This window comes from Anthonomus grandis, chromosome 4 (assembly GCF_022605725.1).
Source record: "Anthonomus grandis grandis chromosome 4, icAntGran1.3, whole genome shotgun sequence".
Taxonomy (NCBI): domain Eukaryota; kingdom Metazoa; phylum Arthropoda; class Insecta; order Coleoptera; family Curculionidae; genus Anthonomus; species Anthonomus grandis.
In genome coordinates this window covers 14,121,201-14,139,538 of record NC_065549.1, presented here as the reverse complement: position 1 = coordinate 14,139,538, position 18,338 = coordinate 14,121,201, and the positions used below count along the sequence as shown (strand labels likewise).

At 28.9% G+C, this 18,338-nt stretch overlaps 2 protein-coding genes across 9 annotated transcripts in view; both read right to left on the bottom strand.

The window, feature by feature from the left end:
• LOC126734942 (uncharacterized) overlaps positions 1 to 18,338 on the bottom strand; it is a 93,355-nt gene that overhangs the window by 7,830 nt on the left and 67,187 nt on the right. The window lies entirely within an intron of this gene.
• Positions 1 to 18,338, bottom strand: part of LOC126734938 (uncharacterized) — a 94,555-nt gene that overhangs the window by 13,910 nt on the left and 62,307 nt on the right. Inside the window, exons 1-2 of one of the 7 annotated variants that reach the window (XM_050438785.1) lie at positions 15,707 to 16,009; positions 8,541 to 8,722 (exon numbers count right to left, since the gene is read on the bottom strand). The exons of 4 other annotated variants lie outside the window; for them this stretch is intronic. The gene's annotated coding sequence lies outside the window, so the exon portion shown is untranslated. Of the gene's footprint in view, positions 1 to 8,540; positions 8,723 to 15,706; positions 16,062 to 18,338 lie in introns of those variants that run through there. 2 more of the 7 variants (XM_050438788.1, XM_050438784.1) reach the window with 2 other exon arrangements.

Here is an 18,338-nt window from a genome sequence, read left to right as displayed (position 1 = left end):
GTTGCAACTGACCTACTTTAACTGACTAAAGACTGAATTTAACTATCTGCTAAAAAAAATTCTTCTAAAAAAATCAGAAAATGCAAATGTGTATATATGTTGCACTTACTAATTAATTATTAAACAAAATAAATTCCAGGTAGTTCAGATCATTTTCGGATCTTTGATACTGGAGATGAGTCGAGTGAGACTGTGATATATGTATAAGAAAAACAGAAATATAATTTTTGTAAATTCAACCCGTGCCGAAACAAAGAAACCTATCTACACAAAGACAATATAAATTATTTATTACATACTCGCTATAGTCGTTACTTGTCTCGCATAGTTCGGTCATAGCTCGATTGGTCGCGTGTTTGCACTACTATCTAATAGAGTTTTTTTGTAAACTATTAATCTATTTATTAATAAAAATTTATCTGTTCTTTAGTATTAATTAGTTGCAATGACATCACGAACAAAAAAAATGCTAGAGAACGCCAAAAAAATTATTGAAGCCAAGGCTTTTTTAGTCAAAATGATACCTTAAATTATTACACTATAATTCATTTTGAAAATGCTTAAATTGTTTTTGAAGATGACTTAAATCATGCATTAAATAAAACAGTTGTCAATACTCTTAACCAAGTTTTAAGCCAGCCTGAAAACGACTTATGTAGGTCCAGTTTTTAATAATTTAGCAGGTATTGCACCAGCATTATTTCTTTCGCCTTGACTATATTTTTCTACTCGTAGTTCTAGAAGACAACGAAAATGAAATTCCAAACGTTGCAAACCTATTTGAAGATTTGAATCAATCAATTCCAACTGTTATAGTCACAACTCTAGCTTTTACTTCTGGTCGCAGTCCGCAACACTACAAAACTATTATTTACACTGAAAAGGAAGAAGTATACGTATCAAATATGGATTACGAAAAAACCACTAGTGATAATTTGAAGTTGAGGAGGATATATAGTCAAATAAAGAAAATGATGAAGAATACATACCAGAATTAAATCGAAAGAGTGAAGAAGAGAGCAATAATGAAGGTATTTTACCGAACAATACAAATCTAGAACCCGACTTAACTGAAGCCGACAAAAATATTAAAGAAAACTTACAAAAATGGGAGCGAAAGAAAATCAATCGACTATTAAATAAAAACTAAGAACAAGATTATTAAGGATTCAGGAAACCAAGAAATCAAAATAAAACATTTAATGATAAAATGAGAACAAAACGATATCTAAAACTGTGATGCGATTGTGGTGATGAGAAGAGAACCATTCAAAAGTATGAATTAATTAACGAAGAAGACCGTGTAGGAATTTTTAACGATTTTGGCCCAAAGTGACATGGAATCAAGGAAAAGTTTTTGTGTTCAATACGGTTACTTTGAAAACGTCAAGAAATAAAACATCAGATTCCGGAAGGGCAACTACGCTAAAATACAACTTTGACACCGGTTTAAAAACAACGGTTTGCAAAAAAATGTATCTAAACACAACAAGTTTTGGTGAATGGTCGGTACGAAACTAGTTGTTAAAAAGTAGTGACGGTATTACTGAAAGGTAAGAAAGTGTTGCGCAAAGCAGAAAAAAAATATAAATAATCACAAGCAAGCTTCCGAATACCTAAACGAATTTTTGCAATCCCTTAATCAGTTACTTGCACACTAATGCCGCAAGGAAATTTCAAAACAGTATTTAGAACAAGAGTTACAGTCTATAGCTCAATTAGGTATATCGGAAGTATAAGAAGCAGTGCAATATCAATGGAAAAAAATGCTTGTCAATAACCAAATTAACAGCGGTTGTAAATCAGCTGAACATGGGAACATTTACACCACAAGGATAGATGTGGCGAGACCTACAAATTTAAAAATGGAAATTTAGAGCAAGAGTTATTTCTAAAGCATCTCGAAGAAAAAGACAGAACCAGAAAAAAAAAGAACCTGAGAAAAATGGGATAGTTTAAGAAGAATGCCATACACTTAAGCTGATAAGCTTTGTCCTCAGTTAAATGTTAGTTCACTCTACTACAAGGTAAAGCTTGGCTACCACAATTTTATCATCTGCGACTTGAGAACCAATTTAAGAACTTGTTACTGGTTTGGTGAGACCAAAACAGATCTTCAAGCCTCTGTATATGCCTCGTGTGTAGTAAATTATCTCAAAGAAAATTTTTTGGATGAAGGTGACAAGAGAGAAGTTATTATGTTCTCAGATGGCTGCATAACCTAAAATCGGAACTCCATATGGTCTAACGCGCTACTCCATTTGTTTAAAACTTACTGTATAAAAATCACACAAAAATATCTGGCCAAGGGCCATACACAAATAAAGTGCGATAGTGTGTACCCTTGCATTGAAATTTCTTTAAAAAATAGGGACATTTACCTTCCCAGCGATTACCCTCGAATCACAAAGGAAGTTAAAAAGAAAAACCCTTATAGGTAAAACATCTGACTGTATTAAAGGAAGAAATCAATTTTAATAATAATTTCGATGATGAATTTCAACTACTTTCTCGACAAGCAAAAGCAATCAGTTTAGTTTTATTTATTTATTTATTTATTTATTTAACGGTATCCACCAATTTTACAAAAATAAAATAACACAAGAGACTAATAATAATACAACTTAAGCTAGATAATATTAAGACATAAATCAATCAAAGTTACAAATTAATTTAAAGGAACCTGTTAAAGTAACGAGTCACTAATTAATTAATTAATTAATTTAAGAGAACTCTTAAAACTGCTAAAAGAAACGTGCAAGTCAAGACTATACCTTTTGAAAGAACGTTGCATTCTAGTTATAGGATTATGCTGTCCATAAGAACTACTATGAAAATCTACATAAAAGAGTTTTTTCAGTCTAGTCAATTTTTGCGCCCGAAAATTTAGCATATTTAAAAGATAATCACAATCAGTCATGCCAGATATTAATTTAAAAATAAAACACAAGTCTGAATTATTACGCCTTAACTCAAGTGAGTCCAAAGAGAGAACTGACATGACCGACTTGTAATCAGTATGACTATTAGCTAATAAAACCTTAAGTTAAAAAGAACAATTTCTTAAGAATTTATTTTGGACTTTCTCAATATTTTCAATATGCGATTTATAAAATGGAGACCATACGGGACTAGCATACTCCAAACCAGGACGGACTAACGAACAGTACAGAACTTTATAGACAGATCATGAGAAGTCTTGACTGCATTTAGTTATAAATTCTAGATTTCTATACGCTTTCTGAACTAACTTTTCAGCATGAGACAAAAATGTCAACTTAGAATCGAAAATTACTCCGAGATCCCTAACTTCCGTTACCCTTTTTAAAATAGTGGAACCTATACTATAATCAAACAATGTAAGATTGCGAATTCTTCCAAAAGTTATTGAGTAACACTTCGAAACATTCAAATCTAAACCATTAAGGTTGCACCATTCATAGAGATTATGCAAGTCATCCTGTAACAATTGACATTGAACATTAGAATCAATAGACAAAAACAATTTGAAATCATCAGCAAATAATAAAAATTCACAATTTCTTACAAATAATCCTATACCATTAACAAATATTGTAAAAAGCAACGGACCCACACCCCTGAGGAACGCCAGATGGCACAGAAAAGCTGCTAGATTAGAAGTTATTAAGCCGTATACATTGCGATCTATTCAGTAGATAGTCCCTTAGCCAACAAATAACATTTGATTCAAAACCCAAAGCTTGGAGCTTTGCTAGTAGAAGCGCATGATTAACTCTGTCGAACGCCTTCGAAAAATCCGTATAAACAGCATCAACTTACCGTTACCAAAAGCATTAAACAAATAATCTTCATAACATATTAAGTTAGTAATAGTGGAATAACATGCTAGTGACTAATAAGGCCTTTACATTGCCATGACAATTGCTTGGTTACAAGTACATCCAAAAGTTTAGGCAAGGTTGACTGTATATAAACTCCCCGATAATTACTGACATCACTAGTATTACCAGACTTAAATATCGGCGTAATATACGAATTCTTCCAAAAAAAAGGAAATACTCCCAACTTTAAAGACAGATTGAACAAAGTGCAAATAGGCCCGCAGAAGTTTTGCTCTGTAAGCCAAGAATCTCGTCAAAAACCTCTACTAAAGATAACTCTACAAATTTGACATCGAATTGATCCACAAACCATGTCATGTAATATTCAGGTATTTGAAATGCTTTATCAGAATATACGTTTGACAAATATTTGGCAAATAAATTAACAGTATCACCACCCTCATCACTAGTTTCATCATTAAAAAACATATGTTTAGGAATAATATTTGACTTTTTAACATTGCTTAAATGTTTCCAGAATAACCTAGGATTTAACAATAGATTATTCTTGGTACGAGAAATATAATTGCGGTAACACAGACTGCTCAACACACTGCATGACTGCCGAAGCCCAGAGAAAACCAAGTAATCACTTTGCAATTGAGACTCCTTAAACTTCTTATGAGCAATCCTCTTACGTAAAACTAAGCTTCTTAACTCTCTTGAAAACCATACAGGAAAGCTACCAGTATTATAGGACTTAATAGGCACAAAATAGCTGATTTCTTCATACAAAAGGTCATAAAACTTATTTAGGGAAATATTTATATCAGAAGGGTTGTTAATAAAGGACCAGTCGATAGATGCAAGTAAATTATTTAATGATACAAAATCAGCATTTTTGAAGTCAAAAAACTTTACTGAATATTTCAGAGACCTTGAAATATATGGTACTGAAAAGACACATTCATACGGAGTGTGTCGAGTGTGTCACCGGCAATAAAAAATCATCCGCCAATCCAGAAGACCCATTAATATTAGAAAAACAAAGATCAAGAAATGTGCCTTCCGGATTTGATACCTGAAACATTTCTTTATCGTCTAAGTAATTAAATACCTGTCCAAGCAGTGAAGCTGGTGCGACATTCGAACACCCATCCGAAAAGGTAACTTTAAGATTTTGATTTTCATTAAACCAAGTACAGGCAGGTAGGTTAAAGTCTCCTGCAATACTGAATAAGCAATTCGGATGGGCCTCAAACATCCCCAGTACTGTATCACAGAAAGTACTGTATTGACCCATATCAGATTTTGGCGGCAGGTAAACCACACTAAAAGAATATTCTTAAGATTAAGTTGTACAGAAACAAAAACTTGCTCTAACAATGAACAAGAGTGTTTAATTAATCGCGGTTTTAACTCCTTTCTCACAGCGAGTAAAACACCCCCACCATCCTTCTTAGCACTTGTTAGGCCTAGTTAGAGTTAATTTTCCGCAGTTATATAACAGACTGCAAAAAATTACAAAAAAAAGTTTGATCAGCCTAATGAAATAAAGCAGATATTTCCCAAAGATTGTTGGGCGTATTACGAAAGCTTGCAATACGAGTAGTAGGAGTTATATACATAATAATATGAAAAGCATTTTTTACATTTTTTATAAGTCAGCACTTTTAATAATAAATGTTATTACAGTTAGATACTCTTTTTATGTCTCTTATCTTACTCTCATTTATTGTGTCCACTGTAGCTGTGCAGTACCTCGTACTGTTTTTCAATGCAATACCTTATATTAAATAGACGTGTGTTATGAAAACAAAAATATACTAAATTTGTATTAAAATAGGTTAATAAACTATTTTTATAAGTTTTGGTTTCAAATTAAGCGCAATATGCAAAAAATGTAGTTTTTCGTGACTGCTGTAAAATTTACCTCAATAATGATACGAGATACTGCACTTTGGCCGTCGATATCTTGTATGCTGGATATGTTGGATTCTATTTGAATTAAATCAGTTTTTAATTTTATTAATAAAATTTGTGATTTTAGTCATGAAAGCGTCTACTTTAATTGTTCGAAAAATGATGCCTTCTTTGAATCAAGAAAATTCAGTTGTAAAATATAAATTTTTATCTAAGATTAACTGAAATATCAATAAAAACCAACTAATTTAACATATCGAATAAAATCTTAGAAATAAACAAACAACCCAAATTAAAGATGTTAAAAAAATAATTAAATAGAAAATAAGTAGCCTATGAATAATGAAAAAGAACACTATACTAAGAAATTTTTTAATAAAGTGGTAAAAAGTAATGGTAAATTTTGAAGACATTACAAGAGACATTAACTAATAAAGTAAATAAAATAAACTCATAAGTTGCTTATAGAACAAAAAAAATACTATTAATTTTTTTCTGCAATTAATAAAAAGTAAAATAGATTAAAAAGATAATTTAGTGCTTAAATTAAAAAAATATGTTACTAGAATAAATTTAACTCGAAGAAAAAATATTATATTAATTATAGAAAATGTGCAAATTAAGATGATGATCACAAACTTTGAAATTATGTAACGCCCCTTGAATTATTTATTAAAGGTATTACCTTAAGTAAAATTATAAAACTGAATAAAACAAATAAATTTAGCATTATAATAACTCTAAATATAATTTTTAAATAACAGTTGCTTTTAAATATATCACACTGCAAAGCAAGAGTTGTAAAAGAAACAAGTAATAATTACTTTATTAAAATATATATTTTACACATTTTCAGGTCTATGTTGAGTATAACTATTAACAGCCTAAAAACTCAAAAACAGTCTTTATTGTCCCTAATATAACGGTTTAAACTAAAAGGGTTATGACCAGAAATGCCATAAGTTTTATATAAAATATATATATAATAAAGAATTACTGGCAGATGACTAACTAAATATATAACCATCACTGGTTTAATTTGCTTCCAGATAATCGTATGCAATTTACCTCACAAATTTATCCATTAGCTTAAAAATTACTAGAGAATCCTTGAACGCAATAATTATGTATAAATACCACTGCTGAAACGTGGGTCACATGTTTAAATGATTCGTTGAATCAGATTAATTAATTAAAGTTTTCGTAGGAAACATAAAATTTTTTTAAATTTTAAACATTAAATATTGTTGACTTCTAACAGTAAAATTATTGCGATACCATTTGATATTCTTAGTATTTTAGTCTTTAAAATGTGTCGCTAATTAGGTTAAATCATATCACTTTATTTATAACATAACAATAAAATATATACAATTATAATAGTTAACTAAGATATCTTAGATAATCCTTCTCTAAATCATAAGCAAATAAAAACCTGTTTTAAATATGAAGAATTTAGCAATAAAATTTAATTATTAATAAAAACAATTCCTAATTTGCTTTGTCCCAAAAATAAAAAAGAACCTATTAAATAATTCATATATCCAAGCTTTAAAAAAATATACTAACAAATGCAATGGAAAAAATTAAGTTTTTCATAAAAACAACCCCCAATTACCCTTGTCAGAAAAAAAATTAAAAATATAAAATTTTATTAAAAAAATTCACCATGATCGACATGCGACATTGTTAAAATTATACTTAAACCGTCTTGTTTTATAAGAACCAAATTAGAATTATAATTTGCTGCGTTTTCAGTATCAATTACCAATACGTATGTTAATATTAAGGGCGAGATGACAATAGACGTTCTAAAGGTACTTACGCAAGTTCGTTTACTTCTATTCAATAGTTTTTTTAATAATTTTTCCAGCGTGCTTTTTAATAAATAAAGATAAAAAAAATGGAAGAATGGTATTGACAACCATAAGACAGGCCAAACGTACAATGTAGAACGTCATTCATTCTATATTCTATGTTCTACACAGTTTCAAAATCTTTATCGCATTCATGCTGGGTGTAATTTCTCACAGCTTTTTTGAAAACATAGTTAAAAGATGCTTTAAAATTCATATCTAACTTAGATAATACAACTAAATAAGCTATAGGAGACGCAAGGCCAAAAACACTTAAAGCTTGACATATAAGAGTTAATATAAAATAATATTTATAGCCTAATCTTATACGTAAAAGGAACGGGATAATGATCGTGCAGATAAATGTAACAAGCACTGGTAACCACATTGCGAAAAAAGTGCAAGATATAGCTAAAGAATAGTCAGTTTTTGATTGCTCAGGTGAATAACGTTTACATTTCTTCATAATAAATAATGCAAGCACGATTATTCCTGTTATTATAAAAAGTAAACCGGCGATAATTGTTTCAATTGCCAAATAAGGTACAGTTTTATCTGATAGCAATAAAAATACCAGGTAATCCTTTAGAGAAAACATATAAACACCTAAAATAATAAAACGATACGATGACTGCTGACACTTGGATAACACATTGAAATTGTTCGCTAAAATAAGCCAATCAATTGCAAGATATAAAACAAATAGAAAAGTCGTATTAATACTCATAAAACCTATGATAAATACAATATTGATTATGTATTCATAATAGATTGCAAGAAAAACTGCTGCAAATGTCTCTATAATACATAGGAATGAAACTGTTAAAGTAAATATTGTAGATGTTATCATTAAATTTAATAGAATATAGTTCGTTCGTGTCCTAAGTCTCCTAAACTTATAAATTAAAAATGATATAAAGCAAGTACTACATATAACTGCTACAGTTACAATTATTACAGCTAATGATGTAATGTATCGCGTAATAAAGATGAATATATTGCGATAGTGCCCAATTTCATATTCAAGGGCACTTATTTCCTTTTCAAATTCGTTATAATCTTCATAGGCGGTATCATTTCTAAAGTATATGTTACTGTCAGTAGTGTACTCGGTCATTGCTTAATGCTTATAGAATTAATCTGAAAATAAAAATAGCAATTTAGAAGAAATTCTAATTTTATCCATTCTGCAAATTAAATCAAAGAAACAAAAATCCGAGCATTTAAAAAGTCTTAAAAATGCAGACGTGGAATTAACAATTATCATGGAAAATTAATGTTAAAAAAATTAATAGACATGGTTTTTTAATTGGCTTACTTTATTTAAAAAGCCAAAAAAAAATATTCTGTGCAGTTAAGATTTTTATCGTAAACTTATAACAATGACTAAAAATGTCGTAAAAAGAAGCTATAGATTTAATTTTTGTAATGTCCCATTTCTAATTTTGAATTTGAATGCTTTCTTGTTTTTATCTTGTACTCTATTACTATGTTAGGGAAACTATTAAATATTTTAAAAAATTAGGTTATTCCGATAAGTATATATGTTGCACTGACTAATTAATTGTCAAGCAAAATAAATTTCAGGCAGCTGTGGTTATTTTCAAACTTTTAGAGGCACATATGGGATTTTAATTGCATTAAAAATTGCCTAGTTTAATGTTTCGCCCACTAATCTGTAATAATATCTCTTTCTGTTTATGTCTTGTGTTAATCAAAACATGTGTACATATTTTTTTATGTACAGCGAGATTTGGAGGCTTTACAAATAAGTTTGTCTATTTCTTTTATTCAAAATTTGTTGATTTTGATTAATTGCTTTTTTTTTAATTTATAACGTGTGAAAGATAGCATTATCTCTTATGGCGCTATCACTTTTTCAAAGTCAGCTTTTAAAGCGGTTTAGACGGCCAATAAGGACATTGGACAATTTCATATTCAACCTACATTACAAATTCTATAGAGTTCATGAAATAAGTACTCATGTTTTCTGCATACTGCTTGGCAAATATTTTAATAGTCAACTACAGGTCAGTAAAAGTTAGTAATGATTGGTCTGCTAGTATAAAGTGTGATGAAATCTAGTATGCTTGATAATTCAACTGACCATTCAAGGTGTGGGTTCTATTTGAATTAAATCAGTTTTTGATTTGGTTACTTAAAATTTGTGATTTAGTCATAGAAAATATTTTCTCCGGATCAAGAAAATTGAGTTTGAGAATTAAAATTTCTTTCTAAAGTTAGTTGAAATAATGAAATCATAAATGTGATCAATTAAACCAAATAACTTAAGGTATTGAACAAAATCTTTGAAATAAGCAACCAGGAAAAATTGAAGATATTAAAATGAAAATCAATAAAAAAAATAAGTTGCCTTTAATGAAAAAGAACACTATACTAAGAAATGTTTCAATAAAATGGTAAAATTTGGTGGTAAATTTTAAAGAAATATTTAAGAGTGTAGAGAAAGCAGTTGAGTGACATAGCTGAAGTAAAATTGACAAAAAACAAATTTTATATAAGAACGAAACACGAATTAAAAGAGTGCATAGGCTAATAAATTAATGTAATGCTAGTTAATTATATTAACCAATAAAGCAAAGAATTAAGTATTATGTTGAAATCCGCTCTATTATATTTTTGTAACTATAACACCCTTGCAGCTTATAATATTTAAATTAGGAATTGTTTTAATATAAATGTTATACATACAAATAAAAGTTATTTTAAAATAGTTGAATTCAAAACAAGGTTAGTTCAAATTTAAAATCTTCTCGAGAAGAGATGAACAAAAGCTAACTGCAGCATCCCTTCGCTTTAATTGCACTTTTAAAGTTGTAGATGTAGGTAATGGTAATAGAGTTATCTTAATTAAAAAACCTCAAACCCCGTAATAATATATAAAATTCTCTTGATTTTTCAACATTCACACCAAACATAATTTATCCTCACAGAGTGTGGAACAGACAAAACAGGCAAAATAAGATACAAGTAGAGGGTTTGGCTGAGTTACATGTGTAGAATTTTAGGTTCTGCACATGTTATAGATCACTTATTGGTACAACTAATAATGCTCTAATTTATGTTTTATTGTCCAACAGAAAAATCCTAAAAATAAGACAATCAATGATTCAGAGATAATACAATAAATTTAGTAATGTAATAAATAGCAAGATTAACCTCACAGTATAAATCAATTCAGTCATAAAATAGATCAAGTATAAAATTCTAACTGAAAGATTAGGTTTGAAATTATTTAGTATAATGTTAAATAGATTAACAGTAAACTGTTGTAACTGGACATTATTAAACCAGTTGCAAGCTTTATAAATAGGCTCTTTCTTGGCAACATTGATGTCATAAGTGTTAAGATAAAATACATTGTATCTTCTTCTATGGATGCAGAGAACAGCAAAATTCAATGTGATAAGAGATCTGAAGCATACAAAGGCGGATATACAGGGGGGATAATTGGGGTAATTACGCTTCCCATGAAGATCTTCGAAAATTACATATATTTAACGTAGTTAAATTAAATTACTAACACTTATAATACACAATTTTATTGCTTTACTTAAAACAACACAATTTCCTAATAGCGCGGCAATCTCGAGGCTTACACGTGCGTCAGCCCACGAGATTTTGTGCATTTATGTTTATTATGATTTTGTGACTCGTAACTGTTTGAACTTCTGCGTCGTTAGTAACCTTACCTTATTTACTAAACAGATAAGATTTTATATGATTAAAGATACATTTTTAGTCGAATTCTTATTGCCTGAAATTTAGTTTAATTAATTCAAAAAAATTAAAATTATTAGCCGCAAAAACGGCGGAAAACCCCCTTCATAGAAAGTTATCATGTAAAGTTTTTCAAGGAAGGTATTTTTAACTTTTTTTTGTGCCTTTTTTTGCAGGTTATCTAACCCACCAAAATGGCGGTAATTTCGCTTTTTTTTGTCAAATTTTTGGAAATTTTGAAAATTTTTTAAAATTGTTTTTATCACCTGGTTCTTCATTTAAATTCATTTTTTGAAAATAGAGAAAATTCAGAAATGTATGGGATTTTTGCGATTTTAATTAAATATTTTGGGACAAAATCTTTAAAAATCGCGGTTATGGTTAGCCCATAACTGGGTTTATTTGATCAATAAATGGCTTTTGAGGACTCGCAAATCTAAGGGTGAGTCCTTAAAAGAGTTTGTTGTGAGAAGGTTGAAGTTCAGTATTCAAGGGAAGGGTGCTGAAAGTTGATTTGGTATAGGGATTTACTCGAAAAGATTCATGGGAGTGAAATATTTTCAGTAATGGGCAATTTTTAATTAAAAAACCGAAAAAAATTACCCAAGATTAGCTGGAAAATCAACAGCCGTCTTTAAGCTGTACTGAGGTTAGGGAAGCAATAGAAAAAAGAGAGTCAGCTATTTTGCACCAACGGCCGGTAGTTCAAGGCACCACAACTACAAGAATAGATATTGGTTTATACCTAAAAAATGAAAATATTTCGGATTTTGGAAACGGCAGTATTCTTAAGTATGCCTGGAAGCCTAGCGATTAATTTGATTTTCCATATAGCATTCATAAGAAAAATAATAAGGCGATAAAATGTTTTTTATCGCACAACCATTTTAAGGACTGATAGCTCTGCCTTGTTTACACAGTATCGTTAAAGGGACTGTTTTTTATTTGCCATCAAATCAAGATAAATTAAACAAACTAAATCAAAAAAAATTACCTAAAATTCCTTTGGACGAATATTGAAAACTCTATAGCAAAGATGGAGATTTAGTTAATCACGAAAATAGGAAATACCACCTAAAACCTATTGAATGCACACGGTTTTTTTTAGAATCAATATGATCGACAAGAAATTAACATAGAAAACCAGCTGGATACCAAAAGAAGACAGCAAATCATAGAAAATAATGCAAGACTAAAACCTTAATATGAGCTTTATATGAGTCTTATACTTGAGTGCATTATTTTTGATCAAATTTCGTTAAGAGCAGCTGAAAACATTTCTGGAGAGTCTGCGTCAGGATCTCCAAAGAGTAATGCAGTTTTACTTCTTCATGCCTCACCTGTTAATCAAGGATATTTTAAGAATATTCTAAAATATTGTGTAAGTGGCAATGATCTGATACGCGACCATCTTAAAAATTCCTTATAGGATTTATAGACTGTCACAAAGAAAATTAAACTTTGATGATATAGATATTGAGCTCATTGTGTCTGGGAAAATTTTGAGCAACCACTATAATAAACGCTCTAAAGAAGCATCCTGAGAAGCATCACTGATGGCTGCATTATGCTGAGCAAAATGGAGCTGTGGTAAAATTTTAAAAAATTACAAGAGCTTTTAAATTTCCTTATTATAATCATGCACTCAATTTATCACTTTCCAAAATAACTAATGTGCAAAGTGTACGTAATTCTATTGGTGCCATAAAAGAGGTCATTTCGTTTTTTAGTACCTCTTCTAAACGAATTACTAGTTTAAATAGATTTACTACATCCAGTTTAGTAAAACTTTGTAAGAGTAGGTGGAACGCCATGAATCCATTTTCAGATTTTGCTCCTCTTTAGAATCAATTCTTGGCAAAATTCTGAATCCTTAAGTGAAGCTAAATTCAATTCTTTGAGAGACTCTCTGTTCTTGTTCAGTATTTTTTGTTTATCAGAGATACTATCGTATACTGAAAATATAAGCAAAATATTGCAAAAGTACTTCGATAAATAGTGGGTCTGCAATAAATAAAGTACAACATAAGTCTTAGAGTTACTCGAAAATAAAATAAAAAATGCAGAAATAAGCTTTAACTCTATTTATACTCAAGTGTGTTTAATGCATGAGAAACTGGATTTGAATATGTTTATCCCTCGTATTTCTGCTAAACAAAAAAATAGGCTTAATTTACAAACCAACGATGCGAGAAATTATTTCCATATTACCATTTACATCCCTATTTTAGATTTTATTATTGAGAACCTAAATTTTTGTTTTAATAACGACTAAATATAATTTTAAATTTAAATATTATCTTACCACAAATTTTTAGAAACCTTGATAAATACGAATTAAATACATCTTTAAAAAAAGGAGCTAACTCTTTTGTATCACTGGGACATACTGATTACGCTGAGTCAATACTGGCAATGAAATTAAAATCGGAGATGGATTTATGGCAAAAGCACTGCATTAATAATATGTGGAATCAATTCATGCTATTCTTCCTACATTTCTTGTAGTCAAGATTTTTATCCGTCTGTTTAAAATATTATTGTGCTTGCTCGTAACTGTAGCATCTGCTGAAAGATCTTTTTCCTCATTAAAAAGATTAAAAACCTGGTTAAGAACTAGTATGAGCCAAGAACGTTTATCTAGATTTAGCGCTAATGTACAATAATAAAGTGATTGATATCAACATAGACAGTATGATTGATAGGTTCGCAAAATCCAAAAAACGCGTAACTGATTTGGTTTTATAAATTATGCTTGTAATACTTGTTTCTTCTACGGTTTATTATGAAAATAGTTTTTTAGTGATTTTATGTACCTGCATTTTTTACCCTTTCCCCCATAATGTAGAGCTAAATCTGCCCTTGGAAGCATCAATTTCCTTATTACATATTTTAAATAAAAGCACTATATTCTCACAAACAGCAGGTTAATGAAGAGACTGAATGCCCTTTCAGGGTATACACCATCCGAAAACTAACACTAACATATTTATATACTTAAACTCACATATTTGTAAAATTTTCATTAAACTGATTCGAGCATGTTAATATGCACAGCATAATTAGGAAACCATAATAAATATTCATACATGGGCGCGATTTTACTAGGAAGTTAATCATAAAAGTTCTGCTTGAGCTACTAGAATAGTTCTGATAATCTTATAATGAAACCTAAGGTCTTTAAAGAATATCTTATGATGGTATCTATTTGAGCATTAAAGGTAGGCTCTTTATCAATACAGACATTGTCACGAACAGAGTCACTGTTTGGAATTATCATTTATTACATAACCAATGTCAATCTCATCTTCAAGCAAAGAAATAGGTTCTCACATTTGTGAAGGTTAAGCGAGAGTCTGTTAACTTCACACCATTCATAAACCTCATCAAGATTTGATTGTATTTGCCTGAAGTCAAAGAGGCCCTTGACAAGGCGAAAAATCTTCATAGCATCAGCAAACTATAGAAACTCTATAAATGGCGATCGGTCTAATAAGAAGGAAATGAAAAATTCCATGAATGCTATGAATGCCATGAATGCTTGCATATGAAAGCCAATTTTAGAAAGAATTCCAGGTTCCAACCTATCGAATGCCTTAGTAAAAGCTATATAGATTACATCAAGCTGATATTCGCAATTTATAGCCTCATATGCGTTTCGCAGAAATGATGTTAAATTAGTGACTATTGATATGCACTAAAAAAACCAGGCTGATTAGGTAATATAAGTTTTAAAGCATGATTTAGATAGCTTTATATATAGGGCCAAAATTGTTATTCTCGCACTGATTATAAATTGAAATGGCATTGGCAGCAATAATATTCTTAAATCGTAAATAATTAGCATTTGAATTAAAAAAGCAGCATTTATCTTTTACCTGATCCATTGACCCTAGATAACTGATAGCTATAGGCGCCAGTAAAGGTCAACGCATTTTAAAACATAAAAGTTGTATTTAAACTTGATGTTAGAATCAACTAACATATTTAGGCTAGACTATCTTTGTAAACAATTTATGATATTTAGAAAGTAACAAATGTGATCATGATAATGTGAAAATGTAATTAATTTTAAAATAAAACATAAATGTATTATTTATAGGCAACGCATACGTGAATTACTACTATAAGATATTAAATTCTTCTAGTAACCTTCTTTAGGAAATTATTTTTAAATGTAAAATTTGGATTTATGGTGGCTCCAGCTATGTTCTAATAATAATAATAGAAAAATTAAATACTGTTTTAAAAGCAATACTTTTCGAAGCTATGTTGATATAAACTTTTTTAAATAAAACTAATCTCTAAATATGCCCTAGTTGAATAAATACTCTCATATCAATTAATAAACACCCTGTTTTAAATATGTATAAGTATACTAACCTTAGTGGAACTGACTATTGTTAACAAGCAATTTGCACTCTGCAGTTTAATTCGCTACCAAAACAGCTAATTACCACATCACCAAAACGATGAATTCTTTAAATACACAAACAAGATTATGACGGACTGTTAACAACGACTGGGTTTTGTCGAAAAGCTTCTCGCTGTGATTAAATACTACCCACTATAACGTTTCTGCGAAAGATGTACAAATTACATAAACAACAATAATTAATAGTTAGTATATCAGAATCGCTTATTCTGATAAGGAAGTACACAATGACCCAATTGGTAACATTTATAAAGCTCTGCGTTATTTTAGCTACTATGATAAAATTTAAGATCACTCTATAAAATGCAGAATTTAAATGCTGAATAATAATAATAACAATAATTTTAATGTCTAAAGCCGATTAATTGCGTTGTTGATTTTAGATTAAAGGCGCTTATATTTGTTCGGTTTTTGGAATTTCCTTTTTAAAAATTGATTAGGAAGCGATAATCAACATAATTCATAAGAAATATAATAAAAACATATTTTTTTCTTAAAATTTTAGTGCCTACACTAAAATAAAAATAAGATAATTTTTTTTAATACGCCCCTTTTTTAATATTTTTTTTTGTATTAATTTAAATCTTAAGGAATATCAAATATTTTATTACCCCTACTTATTACTATCAATTATTTTATTTATTAAAATAAAGAAAACTATAAAGCAAGGTCTTATTTAAGTATGTTCTAAATTGAATGTCAAAGATTACATATATACCTCAAAGATAATACATGTTTCGCCCTTCTGGGCATCATTAGGTTAATAAATATAACAATAAATACATTGTTTAACATAGTAAATTAAAACTGAAATTAATAAAAAAGTTGTTAAGTAATATCGACATGGCTACATTATTAAAACAAAATATAAGCTCAATATATAACTCGAATTGCACACTTATAATTAAATAAATAAAATTATTTTATTTCAGATTTTTTTAATTAACCTTCCTGTTTCCTAAAATAACCTAATTGCAAAAATATCTTGAAATTATCGTCAATAATTATTTTATTTCCCTTTTAGATCATTTAAACTAGTAGCATACTTTTCACATTTGCCTTAACCGAAATGTAAACTTATTAATTTTTGAATTTTTAATTTTCTCATAATTTCCAATGCTAAAAAGTTTGAAAATATACATTATTAAACAATTATATACATAATAATATGTGAACATAATTTTGGTAATTAGTGTTAATTTACCAGAATATCTGCTGATTGTTATACAAACAATTTTATATTTTGTTTGCATTTGGCATATGAAATATTATTTTATTATTATTCTCTAATTATAATTATTATTAAAAACTGGAAAACAATGTTCAAAAAATTTTCCCAATTATTTCAGTCAACAATTGAGCTTAAAATTAATTTTAATCGTTAATTTTTTGTGATGTTCACCAGGAGTTATTAAATAATAAAATAGAGAAAGAAGATGATTGAAAGAAGAAATTTGCAAAACTTGTTTTCTTACTGGATGACTTTAAAATATACTTTTTTATGTACCTTCATATTAGCAAACAAATAAGAATTAAAATAACAACTTTTCTTAATCAAAAAATAAATAAATATAAAATCCAAAGTTTGAAAAAATAACTTTACATATCATATATTTTCGTAAAAAATATATTTTATTTTACAGTATAAATTGTAAGAAACTTAAAATACGTGTCTTTTAAATATCGAACTATATTTCTTCCAACTATAACCCAATTTTATTTGTCTTATCTTCCAGGCGATATATTATGATTATAATAATTGTCTAAATTGGTTATCTTTAACAAGTTTTTTTTTTAACAAAAAGTCAAAAGATCAAGACTTTACGTTGCATTCAAGATATACAAGGTGTCGACGAACTGCGACAATCGATTTTTCAAAAATTAAACTTTCAAATTTTTTAAAAATTTGGCAAAATATTAAATTTTGGAAAGATTTGCCTGAAAACGACATTTTTTCCGATAAAATCTAAAATAGCTTAATAACGGTTAGACTTATATATAGAGTGTTTTCAAAGTTGAGAGAAGAACTCGTTAAAAGAAGTTAATATACCAAAAATCACTTATATAATATAAAAGATGCATAATAAGAGAGTTACTTTATATTATTAAAAATTATTTTAAAAAAATCTTTATTAAGATGAATGGTCACCATTTTTACAAAAAAGTGTTTGAAATTGCCCTTGCTCGACGATTCCACGACTCTTTACAAACTTAAAAAATATAATCAAAATAAAATATAAAATTATAAACAAAAATAAAATCCTAGTGTGGAATTAAATCACAAAAATTTTCAATGCGTTACTTGAAGTTCTTCCGGAGTATTTACTACTCCATCATAATACACTAACTCTTTTAAATAGCTTCATAGAAAAAAAACGCAAGGCAATAAATCTGAGAAATAAGAGGGCCAAGAAATGGGTCCGTTGTACCCTATCTATCTATTTGGAAACTTTTCAATGGTTTATGAGCTTCTCATCTAAAATGTGGTGGAACCCTATCATGTAGGAACCAAAGATTCAGTAGTAATTATGATAGATTGTGTCGAAGAAAATTTAAATAAATTTTAATGGTCATTGGAGG